The sequence below is a fragment of the Anastrepha obliqua genome, chromosome 1 (genome assembly GCF_027943255.1).
Source record: "Anastrepha obliqua isolate idAnaObli1 chromosome 1, idAnaObli1_1.0, whole genome shotgun sequence".
Taxonomy (NCBI): domain Eukaryota; kingdom Metazoa; phylum Arthropoda; class Insecta; order Diptera; family Tephritidae; genus Anastrepha; species Anastrepha obliqua.
The window spans coordinates 77,399,702-77,412,595 of NC_072892.1; the positions used below are offsets into that span (position 1 = coordinate 77,399,702).

Here is a 12,894-nt window from a genome sequence, read left to right on the forward strand (position 1 = left end):
AATTTTTTAAATTAAAGTTATTATTTACACTTAAATAAGGAGCATGGTGATATCGATAAATATTTAAAAATAAAATAAATAATTGGCGCGTACACTTCTGTTAGGTGCTTGGCTGAGACCCTCCTATTTGTGCGTCTTGATGTAGTTCCACAAATGGGGGAACTTATAGCCGACTCCAAACGCCTAATTATTTGTTATGAGGAGTTTTTCATGGCCGAAATACTCTCGAAGGTTTGCCATTGCCTGTTGAGGGGACACCGCTGTTAGACAATTTAATCTAATATTAGATGTTAATACACGGAGATTCGAACCTACTATCCATTCAGCTATGGCGGCCGTCATATAAATATTTAAACGTTTTCAATTTCCCATTGGACGCGGCTTTGTTGGAAAAGTGTATTCAGATCCCCCGGAGGGAAGTTGAATTTAACCCGAATCGCACATTTTTGTGAAGCATTTCCCAAGTTTAGGCATCGGCATAAAGAAAAAGCATTTGTGTCCTAGACCGCTATGTACAGAACGTAATGCAATCTATAATTCTCATCCTAGACTGAAGTAATAATACCATATATTCACAAGTAAGTATACTTTATAGTTTTCATTATTGTAATTGTTTTCAGTATAATTTAATTTTATTATTTACATTACTTTTGAAACTTGTTTTCAGGGACGCCAAATTCTAGGAGACATCAAAGTTGTCTTAATAATATTAAAAATACGAAGATGCGAAGAGATCAAATTTCATCAAATGTTCTCGTCATGGTTCTCTTGTTATTTGCGACTACTTGAGGTAATAGAAGGCAACCTCACGGTAACTCAAATTGTTTCAGATTTAATATATTTCTAATCCAACGGTGTGAGCTATTTGTGCTCCTACTGGTAATATTTTGCTAACTATTTTTCAGTACGAAGTATTTTTTAGAAATTACGAAGCATCACTTAGATTGTAATTGTATTCCCGTCATGATAATTTATAATTTACAATTTGATGACCGCAATGTTTGTTTTCATTCAACTAACCTCACTTTACGTCTTTTGTTTTCATTTCATTTGGGTCCTTATGTCAACCCCTGACCCCTTTCCCCTAACAGCCAAAGTTACTCTCATAATTTTGTTTCGAATGGGCAAACCTTGTACTACAAAACAAATTACTAAAGATCACGTAATCAACCAACGGCGTGTTTGTAACCGAATCTGAAAAAAAAGTTGATGACGTAATGCACAGTACATTCTCTATTCGTTTACATTTCCCGCAATGAAAAATCGAGTCTTTCTGTTACTTCGCGATTGTAAAAAACTTTCCTTTGTGAAAATCATATTTCCAACCAATTTCACTTACATATTTTGCCATTAATCGCAGTCAATCACACCCCTTTTTTGTTTTCTTTATTTGTAGTGTTTTATAACGACAAACTTGGTATCAAAAGCGCGACGCCACGGACCGAAATTTACTTTTCTCTTTATCTTCCGAAGTTATGATCTTGTGTAATTGGTTCATGGATGTAGGTACATACAGCTACTACGGCAAACAGTGTGTAATTTTTGGATTCTAGCGCAATTTAATTAACTTCTCAGTGCCACGTCTAAATGGATCCTGAATTCAAAAATGATATTGCTCTCTGCGCCTCTTATATGAGTTGGCCTAGAGGAAAGATTTACGTTATTATACTTTTTTTCCAGGAGACTACAATTTATGGACACTGTTGCAAATAAAAACTACCTCTACAATTTTGACAGCATCACTCCTTCCAGTATACATCAATCTCATCCGTGCCGTAAGAGTTAGTTCCTTTTGAGATGAAGAGAAAGTGGATTGCCTTTTCACTTTTAAATGGTAGTCACCAAAAGATTTGTCTGGCCGATCATATGAGAAGTTTTATTGCAAGACGGGAGATTCAGATGGAAATCAGATTTCTCTTCCTCTAACCAGCGTTCGTTTCCTATTATAATCCTAATCCTGATTTAATGCGCTTGCATTTCCTTAACTTTGCTACTAAAGTGGCTAACAAAAATTTCCAAAGCACTTGAACTTGAATAATACACTCACCAGTCTTTTTTGTTTGCAACCAAGTTTCAAATACCTATATCAATTTCAATTTCAATTTAGTAATATTCTGTATGTAGTAGATCTGAGTTTTTAACTGTACAACTTATATTTATAACAATCCAGCTGAGAACAGTAACTTATAAAATAATTCCCTTAAAATATCTTGTAATCTAAAAGAGTCTGAAATAGAAAGCTCAAGAGATTCACTGAAAACTTTAAAGTAGGTAAATATAATTAAAGGCGGCCATTATAAAACTCCTTTCTTTCTTTAAGTGTTTAATTGCAAGTGACAAATAATTCCATATTTTTATTGTGCTAACAAAAAAATGCGCTTCCCGCTTCATTTATCTAATACTGGCAATGTGTAAAAAAAAATTTAAACATTTAAATTATGCCCATAAATTTAAAGTTGGAAAAAAAAATTACAATCACACATCACCGGAGAGCTGAAATCTCCATTGGATAACGATTCGAAAAATAAAAAATTTTCTAGCTGCTAACGGTTCGAAAAACTAGAAATAATCTATTCGCTAACGGTATGTGATCGCCGATCTATCATCCAGAAGTATCCTGTCGAAGGTTCCATTACAAAAAACGTTTCATCTACTTTGGTTGATACCACTAAAGACTGATTTCCTTTGAAATTAATCACTGCGATGCAAATTTTTAATACTACTACGATGATTTGCTTATACAAATCTGTGATGAACGACTTGTGTTTGTGATGCGTATCAATAACTTGATTCAGAGATTTAGGCATCAAACGATTAGACTTTTTTATTTAGGATCATTTGACTTTGTACATATGCTGCGCACTGACTTTTAGGAAGTCAGCCAAAGTGTCACTTAGGGACTGAGACACGCAATCTGAGTAAATGAAAATAAATAAAATGTATAAGTCCTTCTGCGGTGGTCGCCGTAGCCGAATGGGTTGGTGCGTGACTACCATTCGGAAGTGCGTAGGTTCCAATATCCGTGTATGAAACTCAAAGTTTTTTCTAAAAGCGGTCGCTCCGCCAATTATACACATATATATATACATATGTATATATTGATATGTAATATATTATATATTATATATTATATATCAGTTATCGACTGCCTTCTGAACCATACGGTCGTTTCACAGCGTAGTTGTGTTTTTTCTCCTCAGTGCGATTATTCTTTTCTTTACTTTTCTATTTCTCATTTACTTACTAATTCGTGTAATTTTGCTTCTGCTGATTAATTGTCTTTTGTAAGCCGAAATGTCTCTAGAGGGATCTCCACTATAGAATAACAGGTTTTCCTTGTTATCCCCTAGTCCCAAACCAAAGAGGAAAAAAGCAAAATCAGTAACTACAGAGTTTTTTCCGTCTTTATCAACAGTAAAAAAAGACAACCCGAAATATCTCATGGTAAGTGCCGTTGATACAGAGAAGCCCCAGAAAAAATATTCGTGTTTTGCCATGCATAAAGCCCTACAAAATATAAGCTCAGAATCCATGAAAATCACGGACTTAAAAGATGGTAATCTTTTATTAATGATAAAAAACTCCAGTATTGCTAAGAAATTTCTGGCAACCAAACATTTAAACGGATTTGTAAAGTTAATATTGTCCTTCACAATACCCTTAATTATTCCAAGGGCACCATTTACGCTCCGTGCTTAAATGAAACACCAGAGAGGGAAATAGTGGGAAACCTTGAAGATCATGGAGTAGTGAGTGTTCATAAATTCCAGAAATAAAATGAGGGCAAAGCATTTCCTAGCGGAGTTGTACTCCTTACATTTGATTCTTACTATCTGCCAGAGAAAATCGATGTCTCTAGGTATACAACTAAGGTAAGAGCATATTATTCAAATCCAATGAGATGCAAGAGCTGTCAACTGCTTGGACACACAGCTAAACGCTGTCAGAAAACACCTGCATGCGACATGTGCGCTCTTCCCCCCCATCTTCCAGTACCGTGCACTCGAATATTCTGCGTAAACTGCGCTTCCAGCAAGCTTTGCCCGAAGTTTAAGCAAATGAAAGAGATTATTGTAAGAAAAACTGACAACAAAAGCCCAATGTGAGAAGCAATTAGAATACATAAATTGCAAATTCCACCTCGACTCAACGAGTATGTACTCTACTTTCTTTTCTACTGTAACTAAAGATTCTCTTATTTCTTCTCCTCTCCCTACTGCAGCTACAACAACATCTTAAATATTCAATAGCAAAATATTATAACACCAAAACTTCACCACCTCTTACTTTAGTCTCTAACAATATTCCAAAAATTCAACAACAAAGTGACAAACAAACCTCTTCACCATTTGCATTTCAAGTAACCAACATCAAAGTAATGCATACCTGTTTTCATCTCTTTCCATAGTTACAAACAACAACAAAAAAAAAAAAACAATCACCATAACTTCAACACAAACAACATTTCAAGCCTTAATTCAGAAAGTAACAGTCACACTAATAAAAGCCCTAACCTCTCAAATCAAACTACAGCACCAATAAAATCTTCTTCATACAATTTTTCTACATTAAGTAAAATATCAAAAGCCGATTATTTATCTGATAATATCTCAGATTAAACAATGACAATTTTGCAATGAAATCTAAATGGTCTACTAAACAACTATCCAGACCTTAACATTCTCATAAATGAATTTTCTCCCGATATTATTGGTCTGCAAGAGACACACCTTCCCCACAACAAAAAAGCTTTTTCCCCAATCAATAGCTATTGTATTTCCACAACCTCCCTCAAAATTCGTCATGTAAACAAGGCATTGCCCTTTTTGTAAAAAAATCTTCCGTACATAAAGCTATCCCCACTTCATCCAACATCTCTGCTTCAGCAGTTGAAATAGACATTGGCTTTAAATTGTCAATTATAACCTGCTATATTCCGCCCAATCAGACTTTTAATAGCAGGGAACTTCAAAAAAATTTCCTAATCTTATTTTCCTCTCCCTACATCTTTCTCGCTGATGTCAATGCTTTAGCCTACTTTGGGGCTCTCCAACAACAATCCGTAGAGGCGAAATAACCTTATCGACCTTAACGACGGGTCACCCACTCGCTTTTCCACTCATGGCTCCTTCACGCATCCTGACATTATCCTCGCTTCCGCCTCCCTAGGACCCAAATTGTCATCCCACACACTTGACGAACTCCATAACAGTGATCACTTCTCTCTAGTTACTACCCTCAACCTACCGATCCTATACCAAGTTAAGCTTAGAGCAAAATTTTTAACAGACAAAGCGGACTGGCCTAAGTTCCTTCTCTTTTGGTAGATACATGTAGCATATTTGCATAATATAAACGCTGAGGCCTCATCCATAAAATCACTTATCAGATCCGCTGCTCACATTGCCATCCCTCAATCCAGATAAAACATTTCGCTACAAAGCTTTCTTACTGGTTTACTGTTTTCTCATCCCTAAGAAACCACAAACAATCATTGTGGGCCAGTTATAAACAAAGTAGAACATTGGACAACCTTGTAAGATTAAAAAAAGCGAACGCTGTATTTAGGAGAGAGTTAAAATCAGCAAAAAGGAAAGCATTAGAAACACTTACGGCCAAAATGACTCCGGCATCTAGTCTCAAGCATATTTGGACAGATCAGGCCAACGCAACCATATAAAAATCGTCCACTCCCAAAGAGATCCGATCTACTGTGCACAGAATATTTCCGAAGAATTTGCAGCCACTTGGAGGGATTATTCACATTCTTCTAAGTTCCATACAAATTTCAATACCGTAAAGAACAAAATCCTATCTGAACCCTACGACAACACCTTTCCCTGCAAAGATTATTCCTATCCTTAAACCTAATAAACCCAATACCATTACTTCGAACTACAGACCTATATCCTTACTCCCCTGCATGTCTAAAGTTTTCAAAAAAATAATTTCAACTCGGTTACTGTGGTAGGCTAAACCAAAAGGTTTCATATCGGACAATCAATTTGCCAAAGGGGTCTTGGTATGATTGACCCACTTCTATATTTTGAACACTTTGCTTCTACCGCTGTATCCTCTGGAAAACACGTTTCAGTTCTTAACCTAGACTTCGAAAAAGCTTACGATAGGATAGGTCCTCATATTGTTCTTCGGCTATTAAAACGCTGGAAAGTTGGCAACAAAATGTACCATACAATTAAGTCTTTTTACTGTACCGCAAATTATTTATTAGTATCAACAATTACAATTCTAATATTTTAAAATTACACAATGGCATACCTCAAGGTTCCCACCTTTCAGTAATTTTGTTCATCATAGCTTTCAATGAAATTACTTTCGTAACTTACGCTGATGATCTGGTAATTTTGTCTGATCTAAACGACCTTTCCTAGATAAAAACTCTTTTTATAAATATTTCAAGTCAGATCTCTGGTCTAAATCATCAGGAGCTAGCATTGCTTTGAACAAGTGTGCAACATTCCACATCTGCCGTAAACACAAGTGTATCTTACCTTGCCTTTCCATTTCTAACACTATTAACACTATAATCCCCCACACTAACTCTCTTAAGATACTCGGCGTTGTTTTTGACAAAAAACTTACATTTAAAGACCATTGTAAATGTATTAGAATAAGCTTGTTATCTTGATTCAATATTATAAAATATCTTTCGTCTAAACACTTTTTAGTACATACTCTAACCCTTATAAATATAACAAAAGCGTTAATATTATCAAAAATTGATTTCGCCCTGCCTATATACGGTCACTGTGCCAAAAATCATCTAGAACTACTGCAAGCACCATATCACACAACCGCTAGAAGATATATCCGGGCTTTCCCCACATCCCCAACCAAAGCTGTCTTAACGGAAGCAGGACTACCACCTATCGCATCCAGAGTACTGAGCAAGACGCTGATGTTAATACCAAAAATTATGTACTGCAAGAGCAATCTTCTATTCAACATAGTCGAAAGGTCGCTACAGCTTACAATGCAATGCAAAAAGCCGTCGGTCCTGTCGCGATGCATCTCACTCGCCAAAGAATTGAACATCATATCGACTCCGATCCTTATGAGAACACCAACATACCGGCAGTGGGTTTCCCTTAAATCCTGTTTCTATAATAAATTATTCTGCCTTAAAAAAATTGAAACAGCATCGGTCGAATACATACAGCACTACATCGAGGCTACTGAACCTTTTCGAGCGGGATGGGATTTTATATTCACTGACGAATCCAAATCGGACACCAGCACAACATTTGCTGTGACAAATAGCGACGGTGCCACAATTTTCTGTCGGTGCACTGCCTACATACTGCTCAGCTTTCACAGCAGGAGCTGCACTGCATGAAGCAGTAATGTTTGCCTCCCAAGCCAGCAAAAAACATCTAATATGTAGCGACAGCAAATCCGTTATTGAAGCCTTGCAGAACCCAAAAAACGATCTGTTACTCATCAATATGATAAGAAATAAATATTATATATGAAAAAAAGACGCAATAAAAATTATGTGGGTTCCTGGTCATGCTGGAATCAACAGCAACGAAGCTTCTGATGAACGTGCAAATAAAGCACGGATGCAGCCATTACATTTCTTTAACCACCTCACTCCTAAAGACCTACGGATGTATGCGCCAAATTACTTAGCCGGAACACTGACGCATGATTGGGCCACATATCATCACTACTACAACCTTTGAGCTCAAGAAATATAATTTATTAAATAGCATCTGGTTGATAGAAGTGCAGAATTTAATCTTCCCTTCAAGTGCAGAATTTAGTTACGAATACGTTACCGTGTAGTGTAGTGTACCTGGGGTACTCTTGCCATCTTACCTACCTACCTACCTACGTTACCTATATAAGTATTCAAAAATTCACAAATCCAAAGAGATAATGGCAAATATGCAAAACCAATTACAGTAAATCAACTTTTTATATTTTCTAATCCTTTATCACGTTTATTGTAGGTTTAGACAAAGCAGACGTAAATTAATATGTACTTCCAAATAAAATGAAATGAAATACTGTACTTTAGTAATATCTATACTTTTTTATGTATACTGTAAAGATGACAATGAAAGAACCTTCTCTTTTATATCATGGTAGTAGACATGCATCAGAACAATCCATATAGCAGGATTAGTAGGTACTACCACTTATTGTTATTGCCAGAACTTCATTTGCGCGATTTAAGGTATCGTTCACTAAACAACATAAAAAACAAAGCACCAACTTTTTGAAAAGCAATTTGACAAGTGTTTGTTATTTGGTTATTAACTACTAGCATATTTATACATATTCCGTCCTTATTAATAAGTATCACAATATTGAATTAGCTTAGAATGTAATTTATTTCATATAACTCAAATTTAACCAATTATTGACGCATCTGCATTTCCGGTGTTGATGATCGGTTAGCTTCTTGCCTTGGTTGCTTTTCCGGTGGTTCTTGTGTTGGTGTGTTGGTGTGTGTGTAGGTTGCGGTAGCGGCCATAACTCGCGCTATATAGCTTAGTTTTGCGCAAGCAACTGAAGTGTGTATTGTAATTATATAAAGTTAATAAATGTTTAATTTCGTGTGAGTTCGCCTGGTTACAAGCCACTAAATTCATCTAACGGCATTCACTGAATCCCTTTAAGTCACATAAAGTGAACTAAACAAAGCCAAGTAAATAAATATGTATAAAGTATATATTTATTTTGACGGTATATATTTATTCGGCGCCGGTAGCCGAATGGGTTGGTTGTGACTAACATTCGGAATTCAAAGAGAACGTAGGCTCGAATTTCGGTGAAAGACCAAAATGAAGAAAAAGCTTTTTCTAATAGCGGTGGCCTCTCGGCAGGCAACGGCAAACCTCCGAGTGTATTTCTGCCATGAAAAAGGTCCTCATAAAAAATATCTGCCACTCGGAGGCGGCTTGAAGCTGTAGGCCCCTCCATTTGTGGAACAACATCAAGACGCACACCACAAATAGGAGAAGCTCGGCCCAAAGAGGGTGTAAGCGCCAATTATATATTGTACATAGAATTGAATAGAAATATATATATATATAAATATCTTTTTTCATTCAGTAATATTTTCGGCGGGGCAGAACTTATTTCTTCTACAGTTTTGCGCTAAAATTGTTGAGAAGGCAGTAACTTTGTAAAAACTTCCCGTTCTTCTTTCAAAATTTCCAGCTGTTTTCTCTTTGTACTTTTGTACAATAAGTATTATTATATCTTCCATTAAATTATTTACAAAGTTACCTTTCCTGAGAGGATCGAGTGGAAAACAAACCCAAAATGGATGAATGATGATACACAAAAATGGTACACTGATGGATCAAAAACACCTTATTGTGTAGGAGCAGGAGTAGTGGGGTCCAGAATCCACAAATCATTCACTCTCACCAGGGACACCACCATCTTCCAAGCGGAACTATATGCAATAATGGAAGCAGCAAACATCATGCAACGTAGAAACCACAAGAGAGTAAAGATCAAAATACTCTCGGACAGCCAATCAGTTCTAAAAGCTTTAGATAGCTATACCTACAACTCAAAAACCCTCTTAGAATGCCACAAGGCACTCAATAACCTGGCATCCAAAAACAATGTTTCATTAATTTGGGTACCGGGACATGAGGGATATGACGGCAACGAAAAGGCAGACTTTCAAGCCAAAAAAGGGGCAGATGCAAACTTCATCGGACCTAGTCCCATGTTCGGATTCAACAGCCTGAAACAAAAGGTAAAACACTGGGCCAAAACTCTATTAAATCAGGATTGGAACAACGTAGAGGGTCTTAGACACTCCAAAAAGTTCCTAAATTTCAACGCTAAAAGAGCTAACATGGCCCTCACGTTAAACAAAAAGAGCATTCGCACTCTCACAGGCGCCCTCACGGGTCATTTCACCTGCAATAAACACTTACATAAATTAGGCATAACTAACACCAGCACCTGCAGATTTTGCTGCGAAGATGAGGAGTCTATAGAACATCTCATTATCGAATGTCCGGGGTTGACGCATAGAAGGAAAAGGTTTTTAAACAAGTTCATGCTTACAGATGAAGACCTTCAATCACTCCCTCAGAATGAGCTGGTACAATTCATAAGCATACTTAACAGTAAATAGACAGCATAGGGTGCACAATAGATCAATATGGTCGCAGTGCTAAAGGGCTATACCTTAACCCTTTACAACCATTAACCATTACAAGCTCTAACTTTTGCTTAAAATGATTGGTGAAAAAAGTCTTTAAAAATTACATCACAGTCTCTCTCTTACTAGCATTCCTGATATTTGCTTTTCTTCCGAAACAATTTTTCCGTTTTTGGAACACTGTTCAGGATAAAAAATAGAGAGAAATGAAAATAATAAGGGCAAAAGGAAACGGGAAAGTCTCCTAGATAGCTGATTTTGAATTTCGTATTCGATGCGGTAAGGATGATAGCAAATTTTGCCAAACTGGTAACGAAAAATCTTTAATCTCCTACAAGTTCAAATTACCCCCTAAAATAATATTTATGTGATCCAGTGTTGGCCGTAGTCGAAAATTCGACCATTAACCATTCCCTTTGTAATTACACCACAATCCAAGTATTTTGATCGTGCAAGCCCCGTTCACTTAAGTAAGATGTTCATAGATCTCAAATTAGGAATTTAAATACGTTTTAAGTAAAATGATTCCTTTCTCTTTGTCTTTATATTTAGGTGTCTTTTTCTTTATTCTTTATTTTTATCTTTGCCTTATCCTTTCCATCTACTTATGCATATGCACTTTAACCTTCATCTTTGTATTAATCTTAATTTAAATCTTACCCTTAAACCGCTGATTACGATTTTTTTAATCAATATCAAAATTAAAGCATATGTTTAGGAGGCATATACTTACACATAAGAACTTTAAATTAAACTAATTTGAAATTTGATTGAAATTATTCAAAGTGCCTTTCGAATGAATTGTTTATTTCTTTCAATTATAAATTAGCCGTAAAAGGGATGCAAAGAAAACATGCTTAATGCTTAATGAATACTTCACATTTTTTATGGTACGCGTAACAAGTTTCAATGTAATCAGTCATTTAAAAATCGATACATCTTCCATTCGTTCAAATCGGAATCATTTGCACCATGTCAACAAAATTAAATGATGAAGAATTTTGTTGAAGTTAACATTTATTTTTGTTATAAATATATGTATATGATGCTTTCCATTTCAATTCAACCGGGCTATTCGGGTCATGTTCTTCGATTTCGATGTAACTGAAATATGTTGCTCTCCGGTCAAAATAATGAGACACGTATTTTTTTGTCCGCCCGAAAAAAATTTGTTTCAAGAGTTATCGGCAATTTTGTTTTTCAGCTCAAACTCGATTTTTTTTAATTATATAAGAAACATTTTTTTTTAAATGTCCATAACTTAGTCAAAAATGAACCGATTTTAATAATTCCGGGTTCGAAATGATCGTCATTACTTACAGGAGCGACTTAATGTAGAAAAAATTGCAAAAAAGTAGTTGAAAATTTTTTATTTAGCAAAAAAGAAAAAAAAATGAAATTTTTTCGAAATTCAATATTTCAATAAGTGTATTTTTTTTTTTTATAACTTTTTCCAAATCAAGAGGACACCTTAAACTTCAATTAAGCTAAATGCCCAGTTGCTAAAATGAGTTGTTTTTGAGTAATGAATTTTTGGGTAAAAATCCTGTTTCGCAATTTTTGTTTTTTTGCAAAATAAAAAACTTTCAAATACTTTTCTGCAACCATTTCTACTTGAAATCGCTCGTGTAAGTAATGATGATCATTTTGAACCCAAAATTATTAAAATCGGTTCATTTTTGACCAAGTTATGGGCATTTAAAAAATTTTTTTTCTTATATAATTAAAAAAAATCGAGTTTGAGCTGAAAAACAAAATTGCCGATAACTCTTGAAAAAAATTTTTTTCGGGCGAACAAAAAAATACGTGTCTTATTATTTTGACCAGAGAGCAACAAATTTCAGTTACATCGAAATCGAAGAACATGTCCCGAATAGCTCTTTTGAATTGAAATGGAAAGAATCTGTATAAGAAAATTTTTTTTAATTACTCATAACTTAGTCAAAAATAAACCGATTTGAATGGTTCTGGGTTCATAATAATCGTAATTACTTACACGAGCGACTTCATGCAGAAACAATTTCAAAAAAGAAGTTGAAAATGATTTATTTTGCAAAAAACAAAAAATGCGAAACAGGGCTTTTACTCAAAAATTTATTACTCAAAAACAACTCATTTTAGCTACTAGGCATTCAGCTCAATTAAAGTTTGAGATGTCCTTTTGATTTGGAAAAAGTTATAAAAAAAAAATACACTTTTTGAAATATTGAATTTCGAAAAAATTTCATTTTTTTTCTTTTTTGCTAAATAAAAAATTTTCAACTACTTTTTTGCAATTTTTTCTACATTAAGTCGCTCCTGTAAGTAATGACGATCATTTCGAACCCAGAATTATTAAAATCGGTTCATTTTTGACTAAGTTATGGACATTTAAAAAAAAATTTGTCTTATATAATTAAAAAAAATCGAGTTTGAGCCGAAAAACAAAATTGCCGATAACTCTTGAAAAAAATTTTTTTCGGGCGAACAAAAAAATACGTGTCTCATTATTTTGACCGGAGAGCAACAAATTTCAGTTACATCGAAATCGAAGAACATGACCCGAATAGCCCGGTTGAATTGAAATGGAAAGCATCATATATAATTGGCGCTTACACCTTCTGCTTTTTAAAGTGTACGTCTTGATGATGTTCCACAAAAGGAGGGACATTTAAGCCGACCCCGAACGGCAGATTTTATTGTAAACTTGTTCCCAGGTCATTGTAAGGCATGTTTGTAAGATATCCACGAGATAA

The 12,894-nt window shown here is 35.1% G+C and overlaps 1 protein-coding gene across 1 annotated transcript in view; it reads left to right on the forward strand.

Annotated features, from left to right (window-relative positions):
• The first annotated feature begins 191 nt into the window (after nucleotides 1-191).
• LOC129243582 (uncharacterized) overlaps nucleotides 192-12,894 on the forward strand; it is a 39,283-nt gene continuing 26,580 nt past the window's right edge. The window contains exon 1 of the mRNA XM_054880739.1: nucleotides 192-578. The gene's annotated coding sequence lies outside the window, so the exon portion shown is untranslated. The remainder of the gene's footprint in view (nucleotides 579-12,894) is intronic.